We start from the raw sequence: 24,701 nt of genomic DNA, 5'->3' as shown, positions 1-24,701 counted from the left end.
TTTTACACCAAAATAAGAATGGAAAATTTCAAGTGGGTCCAAGACCTTATGTGAGTATTTTAAAATTCATTTAAGATCCAGTGGTAGTATGACCTTCCTGAGATCTGGGCTTCACACAGTGATGTTCTTGACTTGTTGCTGTGTTGATCTCTGAGTGTTGTTGGTGTTAGCTGTTGTCATTTTGGTTTTCCTCACTTCTGTTTTCTGTGGTTATCTTTGAGGATATTCTGTGCAAAATTAAAATACTGCATAATATTACGAGCTGGCTTCTGTTCCTTCTCAGTGTTGCTCCATTGTTGTGACTTATTAGTACCTACATCACTGAATACATTGCTTGGTCTGTGGGTAACTGGGTTCCCTGGTTTGGGAATATTGACTGAAGTTGCCGTCATGATCTTTGCTGGTGAATCTGTAGACCTGGAATAACGTGGTGAGGCTGTTACATGGCTTGTGCATCATTTGGTACACATATATCTAAACGGTTGGCTGCTTATTGTGGCCTACTCTCCGATATGATCTCATCAGATGTAAGGAACAAAATGAGTTTTGTAGTCTTTGGACAGAACTTTCCTTTCTGAGGCTGAGTGTGGGGGCAAGTGAAAAAGTGGGAGGGAACTCTGCCCTGTGCAGGGCGGTTTATATGTGTGACTATCTTGTTCTTGGCATATTAAATATTCAGGGAAAGGAGAAACCAAGTTGTAGCATTGGGCGAGAGTAAAGTTCTGTTTACCATTGGGACTTTTCAGGCTTTTAACTTCCAGGCACATATTTGAAAGGACAGCACTTCACTCTCTGCAATCCAGAAGCATTAGTTAACCACTAAACACCACCCTTAGAGATGTCAGTGAACAAGCAAAGGCAATGCCATGCTTTCGAGAAGGGAAATTATTTTCCCTGTGGATGTTAACAATACGCCTAATCAACAGACAACTGCACAGAGGTGACTGCGATGTTATCCCCCATGGGAGACTGAAGAGAATCCACCTTTAGTGTCACAAGAGGATGAATGGTCTGTTGTGTTTTGTCAAGAAATATACCACTGTCTATGGACTGCTTAATGCTCATGTGTGTGTGAGTTAGCATTACAAGATTGCCACTGTAGCTGACTGTCATATTCAAGTTTCAGTATCAAGCATCTCCATCAGATGCCTCATGTGCAATCGATGTATTTAACTTCATTGCACCAACTAATGGAGCACAACTGGTACTACAGTGGTACTGCCGCCCATACACCTACCAGGATTCACACTTCAAACATAACAAAGCTACAACACTCATGTACCAACAGTATCTATATCTAAGTGAACATACACAACTGACAGCCTTTCATGAAAGGCTTACTTGAGGAAATGACACACCAACAAAAATGGCCTATTTAAATTGAGCCCCTTTTGAACTGAGTCCCATTTGACAGACCAGGTCATGTTTATGAGCTTTAGTCAGTGTAGCTGTCTCACTTGAACAGGATTGTTAACTCAATTACTTGCCTCCACACTCAGCCTCAGAAAGGAAAGTTCTGTCCAAAGACTACAAAACTCACAGTGGCACAGTGGTTAGCACTACTGCCTCACAGCATCAGAGACCCGGGTTCAATTCCCACCTCAGGCGACTGACTGTGTGGAGTTTGCACGTTCTCCCCGTGTCTGCGTGGGTTTCCTCCGGGTGCTCCGGTTTCCTCCCACAGTCCAAAGATGTGCAGGTCAGGTGAATTAGCTATGCTAAATTGCCTGTAGTGTTAGGAAAGGGGTAGGTGTAGATGTAGGGGTATGGGTGGGTTACGCTTCGGCGGGGCGGTGTGGACTTGTTGGGCCGAAGGGCCTGTTTCCACACTGTAAGTAATCTAATCAATTAGGCTTAACCTCTAACACGGTAAACGTTTAGCAACATCAAGTCAGACTGCCTATGACTGAGACTTCTCATGAGTTGATCAATATGGAGACATTTCAAACCCAATGCTTTCAACACTTGGGCAAAGAAATTGCTTTTTCTGAAGGAGTCGACTTAGCGAATTCATTTGTCTCATCAGAAAAAGGAAGAAGATGTGTACCTTGTCAATTTCACATCTCACATATAATCAAGTTTGGTAACAGACATGTGTCCTGGTTTTGGCTCACAAGATTGAGCCCTGAACTGAATTCCAGTCAGGTTAGATGTTAGAGACTATTCATAACATCTAAATGAATGCAAAATTGGTTCTTGCTACTTAGCAGTTGGGAACCTGATCCACCTAAAAAATTCTGATAACTTAATAACAAATATTTTATCTGCCATTAGGGACCAGAAATTTCCTTCCCAATAAATTAAGTGTCCTCCCTCTGCTCACCTTTTGAAAAGATTTGGATAGGCTTGGAAAATTCCACCCATTGTATCTGCCACAGATACATTTGAAATATCTTTTAACTGTCTGACAATTGGAAAAGTAGTTACTATGAGGAGACCGTCATCACCATTTATGATAAATTAATGTGTTACAACTTTAGAAACTGTATATCCTCATAAGATTCTGTCATTCCCATTGTCCAGAGGTTCTTTGTGTTGATTTGTTTGGTGACTCTGGGAAACGTCACACATTCTCACAGTCTTCTTGATATCATTGTTGATCCCTGATCAATACATAGTAATCTATGTCCAGCATCATTCCATGCCCACATGTCCTTGATGTATCTGTGACAATATGTCACCAACCTTGAATGCAAGCCTTTTTTTCCCTTCAAAGGTTATGCCTCTGTATGGCCAAAAACATCTGAAAGTGTCTGCCACCTTTTATTTTGTGTCAGCCATTCCTCTGATAACCTTCCATAGAATCTTCAGTTATGGATCATTAGGTGTTTCTTCCTGAAGTTGGTTACATTTGTACTGATCAAAATTTATCAATAAATACATCTTCCATCTTGTTGTCTATGCTGTCTATTTTGTAAATCAATTGGAATTTCTACATTCTTCTTCAAATTTGATGATCTGCTCCAATCCCCAAGGTATCTAACTGACATCAAAATTCTACTAATGTACATTTATAGGTGCCTGTGGAATCTTATATTATCAAATACCAGAGTAAGTATTTCATCTCTAAAATGAAACAATTGGATAGCATATGAATCACTCCACCTGAGGCGTGAACAGTACTCCAAAAATTTGTGATTTTAAATAAATCTGTTGGACTATAACCTACTGTTGTGCGACTTCTGACCTTGTCCATCCCAGTTCAACACTGGCACCTCCACATCATGGCTAGCATGGATGTGTGACTGGGATATTTAGTGAATGCATTGACACTTTCTGAACATGTTTTTATCAGAACAGAGAAAGAGAAATTAACGGACAAGGTATACTTGAATTTTCAACAGGCTTTTATTAAAGTCTCCTACAGAAGGTTGGTAAACAAAACTAAATTACATGGGATAGCTGGTAGTGTAAAAAACAAACAGTAGGAATAAATGGGGTCGTTCTCATGTTGGCAGGTTGTGACTACTGGAGTACCACTAGGTTGGGGTCAATGTTGTTCACAATATATATATATAATCAATGATTTTGGATGCAGGAATTACAGGTAATATTTCCAAGTTAATTGATGACATGAAGGTGATTGTGAATATCTCTTGAGGAAGATGCAAAGTGGCTTTAATATCATTTGTACACTTAGTGATGCAAACATTTCGTCCCCTGTCTAGGTGACATCCTCAGTGCTTGGGAGCCTCCTGTGAAGCGCTTCTGTGCTGTTTCCTCCGGCATTTATAGTGGCCTGTCTCTGCCGCTTCCGGTTGTCAGTTCGAGCTGTCAGCTGTAGTGGCCGGTATATTGAGTCCAGGTTGATGTATTTGTTGATAGAGTCTGTGGATGAGTGCCATGCCTCGAGGAATTCCCTGGCTGTTCTCTGTTTGGCTTGCCCTATAATGGTAGTGTTGTCCCAGTCGAATTCATGTTGCTTGTCCGAATTCATGTTGCTTGTTGCATGTTGCCCGAGCTACAAATCTTCTCCCAAACTTTGAGACTTAGTGACTAAGCAAAAGCATGGCACAATATAATGGAAAAATATGGTGCGAAAAATGTATGGTTATCCATTTTGATAGGAAGAGTAATGTGCAGATGTTATGACCAGGCCTTGGACAAGGTCCCTCTGCCCTTTCTGCTGCCCACTCACTCACGTGGGACATCCCCCTACCTCCCCTATTAGTAATAGCTGTATTCCCCACTTCCATTTCCATAATGCCTACCTATCTCATATTCCAGGAGAAAGACAGCCCTCAATAGGACAGAAGACTCAAGACGGGTATTGTGCAGTTCGACATTAATCTCCTCACCCTTTATCTTGAAGGACCCTGATTTTGACTACCCCACAAAGGTCTGAGGCCAGACTGACAGGTCACCTTTGACTTACTGAGTCAGGACTCACTGAGCTAAGGCTTAGGGTGCAGCATTGAAGTCCAGAAGCATATTGTAATTGGATTGGAGATGTGCCATGAGGGTTCTGAGAGGCTGGTACATGTTGGATGCCAATGTCCATGGATGTGGGGTGCATATGGCTGGTGCCTATGGAATGCACCCAGAGATGTTTCTGTCCGGAGTTGAACATGGAGATTGCTCAAAACGAGCCGCAAACTTGATCAGATAGAAAGCTGAATATTAATGAGGTGAGTTGTGGCATTAACAAGGTAGTTTAACAAATAATAATGACCGTCAGTCAGCATTACACTGCTGCCTAGTGAGAAACTCATCACGCTAGGTTGTGAAAAGCATGGAAGATGAATCAAGATTCACTTGACATCAAGATGGGCCTGGCTGCACATCTGACTGGAGCCCAAGTCACTCAGACCCATGTAAGGTACTACTAGTTATTACCATTTATTTGCTGAACAAAAAAACGGAAAGAACTGAGGATATTGGAAACAAAAAAGCAAAAACAGAAATTGGTGGAAAAACTCAGCAGGTCTGGCAGCATCTGTGCAGAGAAAATTCTAACTTTAATTTTTCTCCAGCCTGACCTGCTGAGTTTTTCCATCAATGTCTGTTTTTTTGTTGTTATTACCATTTATTTCTTCTCTATTTTTTCTTTTTTTTAAATTTTATAGCTTCTAAAGAAATTCACCATTATGAAATAAATAAGTTGCTTAAGAATTAAGAAAATACATCATATTACCTTCTGTGGTATGACGTTTTGACGAGAAATTAACCATTGAAGGTACGTGGACTGAAGTTGGATTAATCCACGATCTGCCACTGTGCTCTTGATACATTTGAACATTGTCCAGGTGGGACTAGAGACTTTAGCACAGAGGTTTTATAGTGATCAAGATTTATTAAAAGATCTGTTGAGTATCAATTCTGTTGGCATGGTGCTTGTTAACTTTTAACTTTAAGAGGTTGAAGGTTGCAGTGAAAGTACAGCGACCGATTCTTTAACCCTAAGGCTGCCATATCCAGGGAAAACCATTATTTACATGAGCTGGCTTAATTTTTAACTAGGTAAAAACAATGACTGCAAATGCTGGAAACCAGATTCTGGATTAGTGGTGCTGGAAGAGCACAGCAGTTCAGGCAGCATCCGAGGAGCAGTAAAATCGACGTTTCAGGCAAAAGCCCTTCATCATTAATTTTTTACTCCCTACAGTAACCAAAAATAAACCATACACTAATATCCTTGTTCATCTTCCCTTCCCTCCACCCTTCCCCTTTCGGTCTGCCTCTCCACTGCTCTCCACTGCTCTCCACTCCACCATAAAAAGGTCCATTACATAAAATCAACTCCTGTTTCCCTACGTTCTTGTAAACCACTATGCCATCTCCAATTATGTCTTATAAAACAAATAACTGCAGATGCTGGAGACCTAGAACAAAAACAGAAATTGTTGGAGAAATTCAGCAAGTCTGGCAGCATCTACGAGGAGGAAATAGTTAGCATTTTGAGTCTGGTGACTTTCATTAGAATTGAATTTATCCAGTAATTTATGTTTTTGCCCTGAATATATTTTCCTTGAATATGTTGTCACCTCCCAGAACTATGTACATTTTTTTCTTGTAATTTCAAAATTGAATCTCTCTGTAAGAAGATAGGAAATAGGAACAGGACCAGACCATACAGTCTGGCCTGCAAGCTCTGCTATTCATGACTGATCTTGGGCTTCAACTTCACTTTTCATCACCCCTCAATTTGCCGTTATGCCCCTTCGTACAAGCTGACATCATCATTCTAGGAAAAAAAAGACTTTCACTGTCTACCCTATCTAATCCTCTGATCATCTTGTATGTCTCTATCAAATCCCCTCTCAGCCTTCTTCTTTCCAATGAGAACAGACCAAAGTCTCCCTCCTTTCCTCATAAGACCTTCCATCCAGACCAGGCAATGTCCTGGTAAATCTCCTCTGCACCTTTTCCAATGCCTCCACATCCTTCCCAAAATATGGTGACCAGAACTGTACACAATATTCCAAGTGAGGCCGCACTAGCAGCATGACATTGCGACTCCAGAACATAATCCTTCTACCGATGAGACCTAACACACTGTATGCCTTCTTAACAGCACTATCAACCTGGGTGGCAACTTTCAGGGATCTATGTACATGGACTCCACTAGTAACCGGGCTCCAGGCTGAATATTTTCCATCAACCACCATTCGCTGCCTTCTTTCAGAAAGCCAGTTTCTAATCCAAACTGCTAAATCACCCTCAATCCCATGCCTCTGCATTTTCTCCAACAGCCTACCATATAGAACCTTATCAAAGGCTTTACTGAAGTCCATATATACCACGTCAACTGCCCTACCCTCATCTACATGCTTGGTCACCTTCTCAAAAAACTCAATGAGGTTTGTGAGACATGACCTACCCTTGACGAAACCATGTTGATTATCTGAAATTAAATAGTTACTTGCTAGATGATTATAAATCCTATCTCTTATAATCCTTTCCAAAACCTTTCCTACAACAGAAGTAAGGCTCACTGGTCTATAATTACCTGGGTCATCTCTACTGCCCTTTTTGAACAAGGGTACAACAGTTGCAACCCTCCAGTCCTCTGGTACTAAACAACTCAAATATCAAAGCCAAAAGCTCTACTGTCTTCTCCCTAGCTTCCCAGAGAATCCTTGGATAAATCCCATCCAGTCCAGGGGACTTGTCTACTTTCACTCCTTCTAGAATTGATAACACCTGTTCGTAACTAACATCGATCCTTTCTAGTCTAATATCTCATTCTTCTCCTCTACAATGTTCTCCTTTTCCTGAGCGAAAACCGATGAGAAATGTTCATTTAGCACCTCTCCGATCTCTACAGGGTCCACACTCAACTTCCCACTTCTGTCTTTGACTGGCCCTATTCCTGCCCTAGTCATCCTTTTCTTCCTCACATATGATAGAAAGATTTAGGGTTCTCCTTTATTCTATTTGCTAAAGACTGCTCATGTCCTCTCTTTGCTTTTCGTAACTCTCTCTTTAAACCCTTCCTCGCTGATCTGTAATTCTCCATCACCTCATCTGAACCATCTTGCCTCATCAACACATAAGCCTCCTTCTTCCGCTTAACAAGGGATGCAATTTCTGTAGTAAACCACGGTTCCCTTACCTTATCACTTCCTCCCTGCCTGACAGGGACATACCTATCAAGGACACACAATATCTGTTCCTTAAACCAGCTCCATATTTCCATTGTCTGCATCCCCTGCATTTTGCTACTCCATCCTATGCATCGTAATTCTTGCCTTATTGCATTATAATTGCACTTGCCCCATTGATAACTCTTGACCTGTGGCATGTACCTATCCCTTTCTATCGCTAAACTAAACATAACTGAATTATGGTCACTCTCTCCAAAGTGCTCACCTACAGCTAAATCAAACATTACCAAGCACCAGATCCAGTGTGGCCTCTCCTCTTGTCGGCCCTTTGACATACTGTGTCAGGAAACCCTCCTGTACACATTGGACAAAAATTGATCCATCCGATGTTCTAGAGTTATATTAAGTCCCCCATAATGACCACCCTCTTCCTTTCACTCCTACCCAGAATAAATTTGCTAATCCTCTCCTCCACCTCCCTGGAGGCTGATAAAAAACTCCAAGCAATGTGACCTCTCCTATTGCTGATATCTCTCCCTATTCCTTGCCTCGCTATCACATGGCATGGGTAACAAACCAGAGATAACAATTCTGTTTGTTCTAGCTCTCAGCTTCAACCCTAGCTCCCTGAAATCCTGCCATACATCCCTATCCCTCTTTCTACCTATGTCGTTGGTACCTATGTGGACCATAACTTGGGGCTGGTCACCCTCTCCCTTCAGGGTCCCAAAGATACGATCCAAGAGATCATGGACCCTGGCACCTGGGAGGCAACACACAAACCACGAGTCTCGTTCGTTCCCAACAAACCTTCCATCTAGGCCTCTAACTATTGAGTCCCCAATGACTAACACTCTCCTCTATACTACCCTCTGCTTCCTTACCATCAAGCCAATTTTGTATCCAATTTGGCAGCTCACCCTGGATTCCATGCTATCTAATCTTCCAGGGCAGCCTACACTTCATCAAAGAACTTGTGAGGCATGATCTACAACCCACAAAGCCACGCTGACTACTCTGAATCAAACTCTATCTTTCCAAAGCACTCCTTGACAACAGGCCCATGACAACCTGCTCTTCAGAGGCTTGACTTCAGAGTGACTTGCTGAGGTTCTCCTTCTGGTAGTGGTGACTGCGCCAATGTTCACCTTGACAGCCAATCCAGTCGAAGCATGATAAAATATTTTCCACTTACGTGGATGAAGGCAGTTCCACCAGTACTCAAGAAATTCAACACCAATAAACTTGCTTGGTTGGCAGGCCACTGTCCACCTTAAAAATTCATGTTGCCCATCATCAGTATACTGTACAAATGTGTAAAATGAATCTATAAAATGAATCTATCCCAGCAGTTACTGTATCAGAGGTCAGATCAGTTTTCCTTCATGTGAATCCAAGGAATGTGATGGGACCAGACGGAGTACCAGGCCGTGCACTCAGAGGATGGCCAGATCAACTGGCAGAGGTTTTCTTGGACATCTTCAACCTCTCCCTGCAGCTGGCCACTGTCCCTGCCTGTTTCAAGATGGCCAACATCATCCCTGTGCCTAAGAAGGCTCAAGCAGCATGTCTCAATGACGAGATTAGATTAGATTAGATTACTTACAGTGTGGAAACAGGCCCTTCGGCCCAACAAATCCACACCACCCCACCGAAGCGCAACCCACCCATACCCCTACATCTACCCCTTACCTAACACTACGGGCAATTTAGCATGGCCAATTCACCTATCTTTGCACATCTTTGGACTGTGGGAGGAAACCGGAGCACCCGGAGGAAACCCACGCAGACACGGGGAGAATGTGCAAACTCCACACAGTCAGTCGCCTGAGGCGGGAATTGAACCCAGGTCTCTGGTGCTGTGAGGCAACAGTGCTAACCACTGTGCCACCGTGCTGCCCTGTAGTCCTAACCTCGGTGGTCATGAAGTGCTTTGAAAGGCTGTTCATGGCATTAATCAACTCCAGCCTCCCCACTACTCTTGACCCACTTCAATTTGCCTATTGGACCAATAGATCCACGTCAGATGCCATTTCACTTGCCGTTTACTCCTCCCTATAACATCTTGACACCAAGAACAGCTACGTAAGAATCCTACTCATTGACTACAGTTCAGCCTTCAACACTATTATCCCCTTGATCTGATTACTAAATCTAGTGATCTCAGACTAAGCCCCACTCTCTGCAACTGGATCCTCAGTTTCTTGACCCACAGGCCACAATCAGTGAAGATTGGGGACAATATTACATCCTCACTAACACACAACACTGGAGCCCCCCAGGGGTGCGTACTCAGCCCCCTACTATACTCACTGTATACCCATTTACTGTATTTACTGTATCCGCTGCACCCGATGTGGTCTCCTCTACATTGGGGAGACAGGCTGCCTACTTGCGGAACGTTTCAGGGAACACCTCTGGGATGCCCGCACCAACCCCAACCGCCCCTTGGCTGAACACTTGAACTCCCCCTCCCACTCCTCCATCGCCAGACCCTGACCACATGACGCCTGGAGGAAGGGCGCCTCATCTTCTGCCTAGGAACCCTCCAACCACACGGGATGAATGTAGATTTCTCCAGCTTCCTCATTTCCCCTCCCCCCACCTTATCATAGTCCCAACGCCCGGATTCAGCACCGCCCTCTTGACCTGCAATCTTCTTCCCGACCTCTCCGCCCCCACCCCCTCTCCAGCCTATCACCCTCATCCTCACCTCCTTCCATCTATCATATTCCCAGCGCCCCTCCCCCAAATTCCCTCCCCCCCTACCTTTCAACTCAGCCTGCTTGACACACTAGCCTCATTCCTGAAGAAAGGCTTATGCCCGAAACGTCAATTCTCCTGCTCCTCGGATGCTGCCTGGTCTGCTGTGTTCTTCCAGCACCACATTTTTCAACTCTGGTCTCCAGCATCTGCAGTCCTCACTTTCTCCTCACTGTATACCCATGACTGCTTTGCCAAATACCAAACTAATGCCATTTAAACTTTGCTGATGTCACCACCATAGTCGGTCAAATCTCAGATGGTGACAAGACAGACTAAAGATGGGAGGCAGAAGACTGGAAAATTGGTGCACAGAGAACAATCTAGCTCTCAATACCGGCAAAACCAAGGAACTCATTATTGACTTTCGGCGGAACGTTACTCATGCCCCCCCTACACATTAACAGGTCAGAGATGGAACTAGTGGAGAGTGTCAAGCTCCTGGGAGTGGCCATCCACAACAAGCTTTCTTGGACTCTTCACGTGGGTGCACTGGTTACAAAGGCCCAACAACGTCTCTTCTTCCTCAGGCAGCTGAGGAAATTTGCCAATTTTTATAGGTGCGCCATTGACAGCATTCTGTCTGGATGTATTACTATCTGGTATGGCAATTGTACCATTCAAGATCAGAGACGGCTACAGAGAGTGGCGAACTCGGCCGGACAATCACAAAGGCCAACCTTATCTATAGAATCCATCTACCAGACCTGCTATCAAGGACAAGCTGCCAGCATTCTCAAAGATCCATCCCACGCTGGCAATGTTTTCTTACAACCTCTACCATCAGGGAGAAGGTACAAAAGCCTGAACACACCCACCAGCCGGGTTTTGTAACAGTTTCTACCCTACTGTTGTTAGAATACTGAATGGACTCTCAAACTCTTAACATTCACCTGTACCTGTGTTTTTGTTTTTGCTGCTGTTTACTTATTACTTAGTTATCTATGCTACTTAACTATTGTGATCTGCCTGTATTGCTTGCAAGACAAAGCTTTTCACTGTGTCTTGGTACACATGACAATAAATTCAATTCAATTCAATTCAAATGACCTGCAGCAACACAGAAGTGTGAGTATTACTCTGTACTTTCCCAAATGAGCGTAACTCCAACAAACCTCATGATGCTTAACACCATCTAGGCCAAAGCAACAAGCAACATAATGATAGGTACCCCATTCACCACCTTAAGTGGTTACTCCCATCACCACCATGCACAACGACAGCAGTTTGTGCCATCGACAAGAATCACTGGAGAAATTCACCAAGGCTTCTCCGACAGTACCTTCCAAACCCACAAACTCTACTACCAGGAAGGATTAGGGCAGTAGGTGCATGAGAATGCCACCATCTGCATATTCTTCTCCAAGTCATACATCACCTTGGCTTGGAATAATCTCGTCAGTGCCACTGGGTCAAAATCCTGGAACTCACTTTCTAACAACATTTTTTCTTATCTGAGCCACAGTGAGAAACTCTGGGATGAATCTAACTAAAAATCAGTAAAATGTCATTTTTTGGCCAGAGAGAAGTGAGTTGAAGATGTAACTGGCCTTATCCGGTTAATAAATTTCCCTATGGTGAAGGGTATTGCTAATCGTACACATATGGCTTCACCCGCACCATATATAGATGCAGAGCGGTACCATAATAGCAAAGGATTGCCAATTCTAAATCTGCAGTGATCAATTAGTGTATGACCATGCTCAGGACATCATGGTCCTGAGGGATGTAACTTAACAGCGTGTAAGATGCCATGTATTCTGTGCCAGTGCACTATTCCATTAATATTTGAACCACTACATCACACTGGAGAGTGTTGCTGTATGACAAGAGCAAACCACCAAACACTCAGCTCATGATAATAGCAAATTACTGCAGTTGCTGTAATCTGAAAACAAAAAAGGGAAAATGCTGGAAAATCTCAGCAAGTCTTGCAGAATCCGTAAGGAGAGAAAAGAGCTGACGTTTCGAGTCTAACTGACCCTTTGTCAAAGCTGGCATGCTGACATGCAAGCACACTATTAGTGTGACCATACAATGGTTCTGCTGCTTGGACCATTCAGAAAGAGCCCTGCAGTACTCACCAGAACATCATCAAAATTAGTAATTTTGTAATAACATACAGGAGACTTTTCTAGAGCAGTATGTCAATAGTCCAATGAGGGAAGGGGCCATATTGGACCTGGTACTGGGGAATGAGCCAGGCCAGGTGGTAGAAGTTGCGGTGGGAGATTTCTTTGGGAACAGTGACCACAATTCTGTAAGTTTTAGAATACTCGTAGATAAAGAAGAGAGTGGTCCTAAGGGAAGACTACTAAACTGGGTCAAGGCCAATTATATCAAAATTAGGTAGGAGTTGGGAAATGTGGATTGGATACAACTATTTGAAGGGAAGTCCAAATTTGAGATGTGGGAGGCTTTCAAAGATTGGTTAACGGTAGTGCAAAATAGGCAAAGGATAGGAAGGGCAAGATTTGTGAACCGTGGATGACAGGAGTAACTGTACAAGTAGCCAAGAGGAAAAAGGAAGCATACGTAAGATCTAGGCAGCTAAGAACAGAACGGGCCCTGGAAGAATATTGGAAGAGTAGGACAAGTCTTAAACAAGGAATCAAGCGTCTAAAAGAGGTCACGAAATAACTTTAGTGAGGAGAATTAAGGAGAATCCCAAAGAATTTTATTCTCATATAAGAAGCAAGCAGGTACCTAGAGAAAGATTTTGTCCACTAAACAATAACGAAGAAAGGCTGTCGAACCTGAGAGAATAGGTAAGATTCTGAATGATTACTTTGCATCAGTGTTCACTGAGGAGAGGAACATGATGAATGTTGAGATTAGAGATAGATAGGCCCCATTTGGAGTACTGTGTCCAGTTTTGATCCCCACACCTCAGGAAGGATATACTGGCATTGGAGCATGTCCAGTGGAGATTCACACGGATGATCCCTGGAATGGTAGGCCTAACATATGAGGAATGGCTGAGGATCCTGGGATTGTATTCATTGGAGTTTAGAAGATTAAGGGGAGATCTAATAGAAACTTACAAGATAATACATGGCTTGGAGAGGGTGGACGCTAGGAAATTGTTTCCGTTAGGCAAGGAGACTAGGACCCGTGGACACAGCCTTAGAATTAGAGGGGGTAAATTCAGAACAGAAGTTTCTTCAGTTAGAGAATGGTGGGCCTGTGGAATTCATTGCCACAGAGCACAGTGGAGGCTGTGACGCTAAATGTCTTCAAGGTAGAAAATGATAAATTTTTGATGTCACAAGGAATTAACGGCGACGGGGAAAATGCGGGTAAGTGGAGTTGAAATGCCCATCAGCCATGATTGAATGGTGGAGTGGACTCGATGGGCCGAATGGCCTTACTTCCGCTCCTATGTCTTATGGTCTTATAGTCTTAAGATTGGCTACTCTGGATCATATTGACAAAAGTAGGGAAGTTATGTTGGGTAGGCTAGAGGTTATTAAGGTGGACAAATCCCCAGGACCGGATAGGATCTATCCCAGGTTGCTGAGGGAAGCGAGAGAGGAAATAGCTGGGGATCTGACAGATATCTTTGTGGCATCCTTAAACACAGGTGAGGTGCCGGAGGACTAGATGATTGCTCATGTTGTTCCCCTGTACAAGAAGGGTAGTAGGGATATTCCCGGTAACTACAGACCATTAAGCCTGATGTCAGTAGTGAGAAAGTCTCTGGAGAAGGTACTGAGGGATAGGATCTATTTATATTTAGAAAAGAATGGGCTTACCAGTGATAGGCAACATGGTTTTGTGTGGGGGAGATCGTGACTCACCAACTTAATAGAGTTCTTTGAGGAAGTGTCTAAGTTGAGAGATGTAGGAAGGGCTGTTGATGTCATATACATGGACTTTAGTAAAGCATTTGATAAGGTTCCCCATTGTAGACTAATGGAGAAAGTGAAGTCACACGGTGTACAGGGTGTTCCAGCTAGGTGGATAAAGAACTGGTTGAGCAACAGGAGACAGAGATTAGTAGTTGAAGGGAGTTTCTCAAAATGGAGAAAGGTGACCAGTGGTGTTCCACAGGGGTCCGTCCTGGGGCCACTGTTGTTTGTAATATACATAAATTAATTGGAAGAGGGCACTGTTGGTATGATCAGCAAGTTTGCAGATGACATGAAGATTGGTGGACTAGCAGAAAGCATAAGGGACTGTCAGAGAATACAGGAGGATATAGATAGACTGGAGAGTTGGGTGGAAAAGTGGCAGATGGTTTTCAATCCAGACCATTTAGGCAAGACTAATTCTAGAGATAATGATACAATGAACGGAAGGGCCTTGGGAACAGTTGATGGGCAGAGAGATCTGGGAGTGCAGGTCCATTGTACCCTGAAGGTTGCTGCACAGGTGGATAGAGTGGTCAAGAAGGTATATAGTATGCTTGCCTTCATTGGATGGGCTTTTATGTATAAGAGCTGACAAGTCATGTTAAAATTGTACAAGACATTGGTTTGGCCGCATTTAGAATACTGTGTACAGTTCTGGTTGGCACATTACCAAAAGGATGTGGACGCTTTGAAGAGGGTGCAGAGAAGGTTTACGAGGATGTTGCCTGGTATGGAAGGTGCTAGCTATGAAGAGAGGTTGAGTAGGTTAGGTTTATTTTCATTAGAAAAAAGGAGATTGAGGGGGGGACCTGATTGAGGTTTACAAAATCATGAAAGGTATAGACAGGGTGGATAGAGACAAGCTTTTTCCCAGGATGAAGGATTCAATAATGAGAGGTCACACTTTCAAGGTAAAAGGTGGAAAGTTTAAGGGGGATATACGTGGTAAGTACTTCACACAGAGGGTGGTGGGCATTTGGAACACATTGCCAGCAGAGGTGGTAGAGGCAGGCACGGTAGATTCATTTAAGATGCGTCTGTCAAATGCATGAGTAGCTGGGGAACAGAGGGATCCAGATGCTTGGGAATTGACTGACAGGTCAATTTGGATCGGCTCAGGCTTGGAGGGCCGAAGGGCCTGTTCCTGGGCTGTAAATTTTCTTTGTTCTTTGTTTGAGTAATGACCTACTGTATCCTGCAAATCTCACCATCCTAAGTAGAATCCTTGCACCACTTCTATTGTGAGTAGCTAAGAAGGAAGAAGAAAAATAGAAGAAAGGGGAAGAAGAGGAGGTAAAGACAAGGAAATAACACGTCCTCTTTCTGTCAGGCTGATCATGAATGGCTCATCTGTCAGTGACCACAACCAAAACTCCTCACTCTGGAACAGTCTCGACCATACAGTCTCCCAGACATTGAAAATCACTGCATTCACTTGGCCACAATGCAAAAATAAAGTGCCACAAAATATCCATCAGTTGTTTTCCGTACGACATCCTGTGGAAGCCCTTGTCTGAATTACTTGCAACAGAACTCACGTAGGCTTGACTCTACTGGAAAGCAAACTGTTGTTTTTATCTTGCTGTGGTGCTAGTTATTTATGCTTAATGCCATAACCCATCCAGATCTCATCCCTAAACTAGCCCCTAATGTATACATAGTGCCAATAATTGCAGTGGTGGCTATGAGCATGAGATAGAGTCACAGTATCAATTGTCAATCTGTTTTTCCTCTTGCAATTTAAAGTACTGCACAACAACCTGGCCAGACCATTATCCACTGGTATCAGAATGGAGAAATGATCAAATGTTGGATAGTGGTGACTTAATGTGCTGGCATCCCTTGAACAAAGGCTATCCTCCTGGACCTGACTGATGCCCACTGATAACCATGACAAGCTTTCTTCCTTTATGCCTGAGCTAAGTGGCAGGGCAATACAACAGTAATATGAGTCTGCTCTAGCTGAAAGGGCAAAACGCAAAAAGGCAAGTTAAAGTCATGCAAAGTAGAGATGTTTTGAACATCCAAGTAGGGTCAATGTAAGTGAATGCTGTGACAATGTGCAAAATGTACCTGAGGATGTACCCTTGGCTAGTCCATGAGCTAGGTTCGCATCTGCTTCAAACACTCCACTTGTTAGAGTCACACCTGGCACAAAGGAAGCTGGTTGTGGTTGTGGAGGGTCAGTTAACTCAGCTCCAGGACATCTCTGCAGGAGTCCCTCAGGGTAGTGTCCTAGGTCCAACAATCTTCAGCTGGTTTACCAATGACCTTCCCTTTGTCATAAGGTCAGAAGTGGGGATGTTCACCGATGTTTGTACAGTGTTCAGCACCGTTCACAACTCCCCAGATACTGAAGCAGTCCATGCTCAAATGAACAAGATCTGGACAAAATCAGGCTTGGGCTGACAAGTGGCAAGTAACATTCGTGCCACACAAATATCAGACAATGACCATCACCAATAAGACCATCATGTTAACCACCGCCCCTTGAAATTCAATGGTATTACCATCAGTGAATTCCCTACATCCTTGGGGTTACCATTGACCAGAAACTCAATTGGACTGATCACATAAACACATTGGTTACAAGAGCAAGTCAGAAGCTAGGAATACTGCGGCGAGTAACTCACTTCTTGACAACTCAGAGACTATCCACCATCTACAAGGCACAAGTCAGGAGTGTGTTGGAATACATTCCATTTGCCTGGATGGGTGCAACTCCAACAACAGTCAAGAAGCTTGACACCATCCAAGACAAAGCTACCCACTTGACTGGCTCCACATCTACAAACATTTAATCCCTCCTCCACCGGTGTTCAGTAGCAGCAGTGTGTACTATCTACAAGATGCACTGCAGAAATTCACCAAAGATCCTTAGACTGCACCTTCCAACACCACGACTATTTCCATCTAGAAGGACAAGGGCAGCAGGTACTTGGGAACACTACCATCTGCATGTTCCCATCCAAGCCACTCGCCACTCTGACTTGGAAATATATCACCATTCCTTCATAGTCGTTGGGTCAAAGTCCTGGAATTCCCTCCCTACTGGCATTGTGGGTCAACCCATAGCAAGTGGATTACAGTGATTCAAGAAGGCAGCTCACCACCACCTTCTCAAAGACAAATAGGGATGGTCTAACAATGCTGGCCAGCCGGCAACATTCAAATCCCACAAATGAATTTTAAAAATCCCTGAGCACACAGTATCCTTGTTGCAACATTACAATGAGAGTTACTGGTGCAGCATTAAAATCCAGAAGTATCCTGTCAGTGGATTGGAGACGTGGCAACAGGGTTTTCAAAGGCTGGCACATATCAGATACCAATGTCCATGGATGTGGATTTCATGTGACAAGGTATTTAATAAGCTATAATCTCCCTTAAATTGCTAATGTGCTGTTGCCTCGCAAGAATCTTGGTGTGTCGCTTGTGAAAAGCATGAAAGATGGTGCAAGGCACTCCTGATGCAGAAATGCACTTGTCACTGGACTCTGCCACACACCTTACCATAGTCCAGATAACTCAGACATGTACAAGATTCCATCCAAAGTATTTGTTCAATATCTCTGCTGCTTTCTCATTTCTCATGATAATTTCATCTTGATTCTGCTTGAAAGGAACAAATACTCCCCTTTTTCTGTATTTGCAAAATCTCTTACAATCTATTTATATATTCAGAGTGTCATAGAGATGTACAGCATGGAAACAGACCCTTCGGTCCAACCCTTCCATGCCGACCAGATATCCCAACCCAATCTAGTCCCACTTGCCAGCACTCGGCCCATATCCCTCCAAACCCTTCCTATTCATATACCCATCCAAATGCCTTTAAATGTTGCAATTGTACCAGCCTCCACCACTTCCTCTGGCAGCTCATTCCATACACGTACCACCCTCTGGGTGAAAATGTTGCCCCTTAGGTCTCTTTTATATCATTTCCCTCTCACCCTAAACCTATGCCCTCTAGTTCTGGACTCCCCAACCCATGGGAAAAGACTTTGTCTATTTATCCTATCCATGCCCCTCATAATTTTGTAAACCTCTATAAGGTCACCCTTTAGCTTCCGACGCTCCAGGGAAAACAGCCCCAGCCTGATCAGCCTCTTCCTCTGTTCTCAAATCCTTCAACCCTGGCAATATCCTTGTAAATCCTTTCTGAACCCTTTCAAGTTTCACAACATCTCTCCAATTGGAAGGAGACCAGAATTGCAAGCAATATTCTAACAATGGCCTAACCAATGCCCTGTACAGCTGCAACTCACAACTCCTGTACTCAATACTCTGACCAATAAAGGAAAGCATACCAAACACCTTCTTCAATATCCTATCTACCTGCGACTCCACTTTCAAGGAGCTATGAACCTGTACTCCAAGGTCTCTTTGTTCAGCAACACTACCATTAAGTGTACCTTACCATTAAGTGTATAAGCCCTGCTAAGATTTGCTTTCCCAAAATGCAGCACCTTGCATAGCCAGTTTAGTTTTATATTCAAACTGGTTCCATTTATATCAATGCTTTGCTGGTCATTTGTTCATTTCTAAACATTCCTGATCCCTGGATTTATTACAATTCTTTTCAACATTATAAGCCTTTTCTTTTAATTTACTACTGTTCTTAACCTCCTTAGTTAGCTCTTTCAAAATGGCAGAATGGGCTGAATAGCCTGCTTTTCCACATCCTTTTCTGTTTCTATGAAACTTAGAGATATCTAGTGAGAAAACTGGAGAGACCCAGAAACAAAAGAGAGATAAAGGAGAAAAACAGAAAGACAAAGCTTTAAGCATAATATTCTCCTGCACAGTGGTTCTGGAGCTCCATCACAAACACAGAAACAAGAGCATCTTCAACCAGGATTGTTGCTTGCACACTTGTTCAATGAAGCTGTATCGAAAGAAAGGGGAAATCATGCTTGACTACTCTTGGAATTTTTTGAGGATGTAACTCTGAAGATGGACGAGGGAGATCCAGTAGATGTAGTGTACCTGGACTTTCAGAAAGCTTTTGATAAAGTCCCACATAGGAGGTTAGTAAGCAAAATTAGGGCACATGGTATTGGGGACAAGGTACTAACTTGGATTGAAAGTTGGTTGGCTGATAGGAAACAAAGAGTGGTGGTAAACGGCTCCATTTCGGAATGGCATCAGTGACCAGTGGGGTACTGTAGGGATCAGTGCTGGGACCGCAGCTTTTTACAATATATTAGCAAATTTGCTGATGATACTAAGCTGGGTGGCAGGGTGAAATGTGATGAGAATGTTAGGAGATTACAGGGTGACCTGGACAGGTTAGGTGAGTAGTCAGATGCATAGCAGATGCAGTTTAATGTGGATAAATGTATGGCTATCCACTTTGGTGGCAAGAACAGGAAGGCAGATTACTACCTAAATGGAATCAATTTAGGTAAAGGGGCAGTACAGAGAGATCTGGGTGTTCTTGTACACCAGTCAATGAAGGTAAGCATGCAGGTACAGTAGGTAGTGAAGAAGGCTAATAGCATGCTGGCCTTCATAACAAGAGGGATTGAGGTTCTTCTGCAGCTGTACAGGGTCCTGGTGAGACCACACCTGGAGTACTGTGTGCAGTTCTGGTCTCCAAATTTGAGGAAAGACATTCTGGCTATTGAGGGAGTGCAGCGTAGGTTCATGAGGTCAATTCCTGGAATGGCAGGATTACCTTATGCTGAAAGACTGGAGCAACTGGGCTTATATACCCTTGAGTTTAGAAGACTGAGAGGGGATCTGATTGAGACATATAAGATTATTAAAGGATTGGACACTCTGGAGGCAGGAAACGTGTTTCCGCTGATGGGTGAGTGCCGAACCAGAGGACACAGCTTAAAAATAGACCATTTAGGACAGAGATGAGGAGAAGCTTCTTCACCCAGAGAGTGGTGGCTGTGTGGAATGCTCTGCCCCAGAGGCCAGTGGAGGCCCAGTCTCTGGATTCATTTAAGAAAGGGTTGGATAGAGCTCTCAAGGATAGTGGAATCAAGGGTTATGGAGATAAGGCAGGAACAGGATACTGATTGAGGATGATCAGCCATGATCATATTGAATGGTGGTGCAGGGTCAAAGGGCAGAATGGCCTCTTCCTGCACCTATTGTCTATTGTCTATTGTCTAATTTCAACAATTATGCTAATATCAGGGATTATAATATAGCCCCGCCCCAATTATCAGCAGGAAACTGAGAAACAAATTTGTAAGGAGATCTCAGCTATCTGTAAGAATAATAGGGTAGTTACAGTAGGGGATTTTAACTTTCCAAACATAGACTGGGACTGCCATAGAGTTAAGGGCTTGGATGGAGACAAATTTATTAAGTGTGCATAAGAAAATTTCCTGATTCAGCATATGCAAAACTTGACGAACTCTTGAGAAGTAAGGCAGGGCATTGACTGAGGTGTCAGTTGGGGAGCACTTTGGGGCCAGTGTTTATCATTCCTTGAGTTTTAAATAGTGATAGAAAAGGTTAGACCGGCTGTAAAAGTTAAAATTATAAATTGGAGGAAGGCCAATTTTGATAGTATTAGGCAAGACCTTTCAAAGGTTGATTGGGGTTGGATGTTCGTAGGTGAAGGGACTGCTGGGAAATGGGAAGCCTTCAAAAATGAGATAACCAGAATCCAGAGTCGGTATGTTCCTGTTAGGGTGAAAGGCAAGGCTGGTAGGTACAAGGAATGCTGGATGACTAGACAAATTGAGATTTTTGTCAAAAAAAAGGAGGCGAATGTGAGATATACACAGTAGAAACCGAGTGAATCTCAGAAGAGTTTAGAGGCAATAGGAGATCAGGAGGGCACAAAGGGGACATGAGATAGATTCGGCAGACATGGTTATGGAAAATCCAAAAGGATTCTACAAATACGTTATGAACAAAAGGTTAACTAGGGAGAGAATAGGGCCCCTTAAAGATCAGGAAGGCCACCTATGTGTGGAACCGCAGGAGATGAGAAGATACTAAATTAGTATTATGCATCAGTGTTTACTGTGGCAAAGGAAATGGAAGATATAGAATGTGGGGTAATAAATAGCTACATCTTGAAAAATGTGGGTTAAGATTAGAGTGGTGCTGGAAAAGCACACAGCAGATCAGGCAGCATCCGAGATGCAGAAGAATCGACGTTTCAGGTAAAAGCCCTTTATCAGGAATGAGGAAGGTGAGAAACATTGATTCTCTTGCTCCTCGGTTTCTGCCTGACCTACTGTGTTTTTCCAGCACCACTCTAATCTTGACTCTCATCTCCAGTGTCTGCAGTACTCACTTTCGCCTACATCTTGAAAAATGTCCATATTAAACAGGAGGAGGAGGTGCTGGAGAGCTTAAAATGCAAAAAGGTGTATAAATCTCTGCAACTTGATCAGGTGTACCCTAGAACTCTGTGGGAAGCTAAGGAAGTGATTGCTGGGTCCTTTGATGAGATATTTGTATCATCAATAGCCATAGTTGAGATGCTGGAAGACTGGAGGTTGGTTAACTTGATGCCACAATTTAAGGAAAAGCCAGGGAACTATAGACCAGTGAGTCTGACATCAGTGGTGGGCAAGTTGTTTCAGGGAATCCTGAAGGACAGAATTTACGTGTATTTGGAAAGGCAAGGACTGATTAGGGATAGTCAATGTGGCTTTGTGGGAAATTGTGTCTCACAAACATGATTGTGTTTTTTGAACAAATAACGTAGAGGATTGATGAGGGCAGAATGGTAGACGTGATCTATATTGACTTCATTCCTCATGAAGGGCTTATGCCTAAAACGTTGATTCTCTTGCTCCTCGGATGCTGCTTGACCTGCTGTGCTTTTCCAGCACCACAGTCTTGACTCTCTATGGACTTCAGTAAGGCGTTCAATAAGGTTTCTCATGGTAGCAAGGTTACATCTCATGGAATATGGGGAGAATTAGCTATTTTGATACAGAACTGGCTTAAATGTAGAAGACAGAGGGTGGTGACATAGAGTTATTTTACAGACTGGAGGCCCACTGACTAGCAGTGTGCCCAAAGAATCAATACTATGTCCACTGCTTTTTGTCATTCATATAAATGATTTAGATGTGAACATAATAGGAGGTATAGTTAGTAAGTTTGCAGATGACACCAAAACTGGAAGAATAGTGGAAAGCAAAGAAAGTTACCTCAGAGTACAACGGGATCATGATCAGATGGCCTGATAGGCCAAGGACTGGCAGATGGAATATAATTTTGACAAATGTGATGTGCTGCATTTTGGAAAGGCAAATCAGGGCAGGATTTACATACTTAATGGTAAGATCCTGGAGAGTGTTGCTGAATGAAGAGACCCAGGAATGCAAGTTCATGGTTCCTAGAAGGTGGAGTTTCAGGTAGCTAGGATAGTGAAGAAGGAGTTTTGTCAGTTTGTCTTTATTGGTCAGTGCATTGAGTATAGGAGTTGGCAGATCATGCTGCATTGTACAGGACATTGGTTAGGCCACTTTTGGAATACTGCATGCAATTCTGTTCTCCTGGTAGGAAAGATGTTGTGAAACTTGAAAGGATTCAGAAAAGATTGACAAGGATGTTGCAAAGTTTGGGGAGTTTGAGCTATGTGGAGAAGCTGAATACGCTGAGGCTATTTTCCCTGGAGCATCAAATGCTGAGGGGTGAATTTATGGACGTTTTAAAATCATGAGAGGCATGGATAGGGTGAATAAACAAGGTCTTATCCCCAGGGTAGGGGAGTACAAAATTAGAGGGCAAAGGTTTAAGGTGAGAGGGAAAAGATTTAAAAGGGACCTAAGTGACAACATTTTCATGCAGAGGGTAGTGCGTGTCTGGAATGAGCTGCCATAGGAAGTGGTGGAGGGTGGTACAGAAACAACATTTAAAAGGCATTTGGATGGTTATATGAATAGGAAGGGTTTAAAGGGATATGGGCCAAATGCTGGCAAATGAAGCTAGATTAATTTAGGATATGGATAAATTGGACTGAAGGATCTATTTCTGTGCTGTACAACTCTATGATTCTCTAACTTCCCAGGTTTATCAAGCTACCAGAAAACCAGAGACAGGAAACTGAATGTCATAATTGTGCTCATAGTAGCATCTGTTCAAAACAATGAAAGTCACCTCCAAAATAATACCTGGGACTTGTCCTCAATTCTAAGCATGATCCAACGAAACATTATGGCAATGTATGTAGTTTGTTTGGAGTCAAACCTTTGCCACTGTTACAGTAGGGCTGTGAGGGAAACCCCACATGACTCTCAGATGTGTGCTTTCTTTAGAACAAGTATACTCTTTAAAACCAAAATAGGCTAAATCTTGGCTTAGATAGAAACCTAGTACTTTTAGTATCTGTGTTGAGATAGTGATCAGGAACAGCCAGGATCTGTGGTGAAAGTTCACTCAATTTCTTTCACAATATCTTGTTATTTACTTTAAGTAATCAAATGAAAGGTAACTGAGTCATAACGAGATACTGAGTAATGGTATGCAAATATATATATAATGATATTTATCACACTAATATATCGGTAAATGAGGGATTCAGAATAAACATTTCAGATCAATGACACGGAAGTTACAAACTTTATAGTCAAGAAGTATCTAATGAATCACATTCTTTCATTTGATGCTTTTTATTCTTTCGTGGAACGTGGGCATTATAAGACACCTGCATTTATTGCCCATACATAATTATGGGCCTCTACAATCCTTGAAGTATAGGTGCATCCACAATACTAATATTAGAGAAGGAGCTGATTATCATACATTGAAGATGAAAAGAAGAAAAGATATTTAATTTTTCTGTATTTTTGATTGTGGATTGAAATGAGTAAAGAACTGGTTTAAAAACAAAGCTTTTAAAAACAATTTAAAGAAACTTATTGCAAGTGGTGTTAACATCGTTGCTTTGTTCAGCCAGAGGAAAGCAGAATGCAGATAGGCTGACACAAAGTGAGATTCAGCTAAGTTCAAAATTTTTTACTGTTCAGGAATCAAGCAAAGCAAACACCAAATGTTATCATAAATCACCTGCCATGCTTCAACAGCTAGGAAAGCACAAGTCAAGCATGAATTAAAAAGCAATTTGTGGTTTGTTATAGGATATAAATTACACACTAAATGGCAGAAACAACTAAGACAGATCTTATGAAATAGCTGAACAATCCACAGTATATATGGCACAATGGCAGTCACAATATCCTTCAAGGGCAAAAGATAAGACTGAAGTATTTGCAACAATCTTTAGCCAGAAGTGCCAAATGGATGATCTATCTCAGCTTCCTGAAAAGATCCCCAGCATTATAGTCTTCAGCCAATTCGATGCGCTCCATGTGATGTCAAAAAACAGTCAAAAAAGCACTGGGTACTGCAAGGAGTGTGGGCCCTAAAAACATTCTAACAAATAGTACTGAAGACTTCTGTTCCAGAATTTGCTACTCCCATAGCAAGGCTCTTCTAATTCAGCTACAACCTTGACATCTACACAACAATGTGGTAAACATCCCAAGTATGCCCTGAACACACAAAGTAGGACAAATCCAACCGGGCCAATTGTCACCCCTTAAGT

General features: G+C 42.8%; 1 protein-coding gene across 2 annotated transcripts in view; it reads right to left on the bottom strand.

The window, feature by feature from the left end:
- LOC140487759 (glutathione hydrolase 1 proenzyme-like) overlaps nt 1–24,701 on the bottom strand; it is a 142,556-nt gene that overhangs the window by 98,691 nt on the left and 19,164 nt on the right. Inside the window, exon 1 of one of the 2 annotated variants that reach the window (XM_072586991.1) lies at nt 5,135–5,198. The exons of the other annotated variant lie outside the window; for it this stretch is intronic. The gene's annotated coding sequence lies outside the window, so the exon portion shown is untranslated. Of the gene's footprint in view, nt 1–5,134; nt 5,199–24,701 lie in introns of those variants that run through there. 2 annotated transcript variants of the gene reach the window in all.

This window comes from Chiloscyllium punctatum, chromosome 17 (assembly GCF_047496795.1).
Source record: "Chiloscyllium punctatum isolate Juve2018m chromosome 17, sChiPun1.3, whole genome shotgun sequence".
Lineage (NCBI taxonomy): Eukaryota > Metazoa > Chordata > Chondrichthyes > Orectolobiformes > Hemiscylliidae > Chiloscyllium > Chiloscyllium punctatum.
This window is presented reverse-complemented; position numbering and strand designations above follow the sequence as displayed.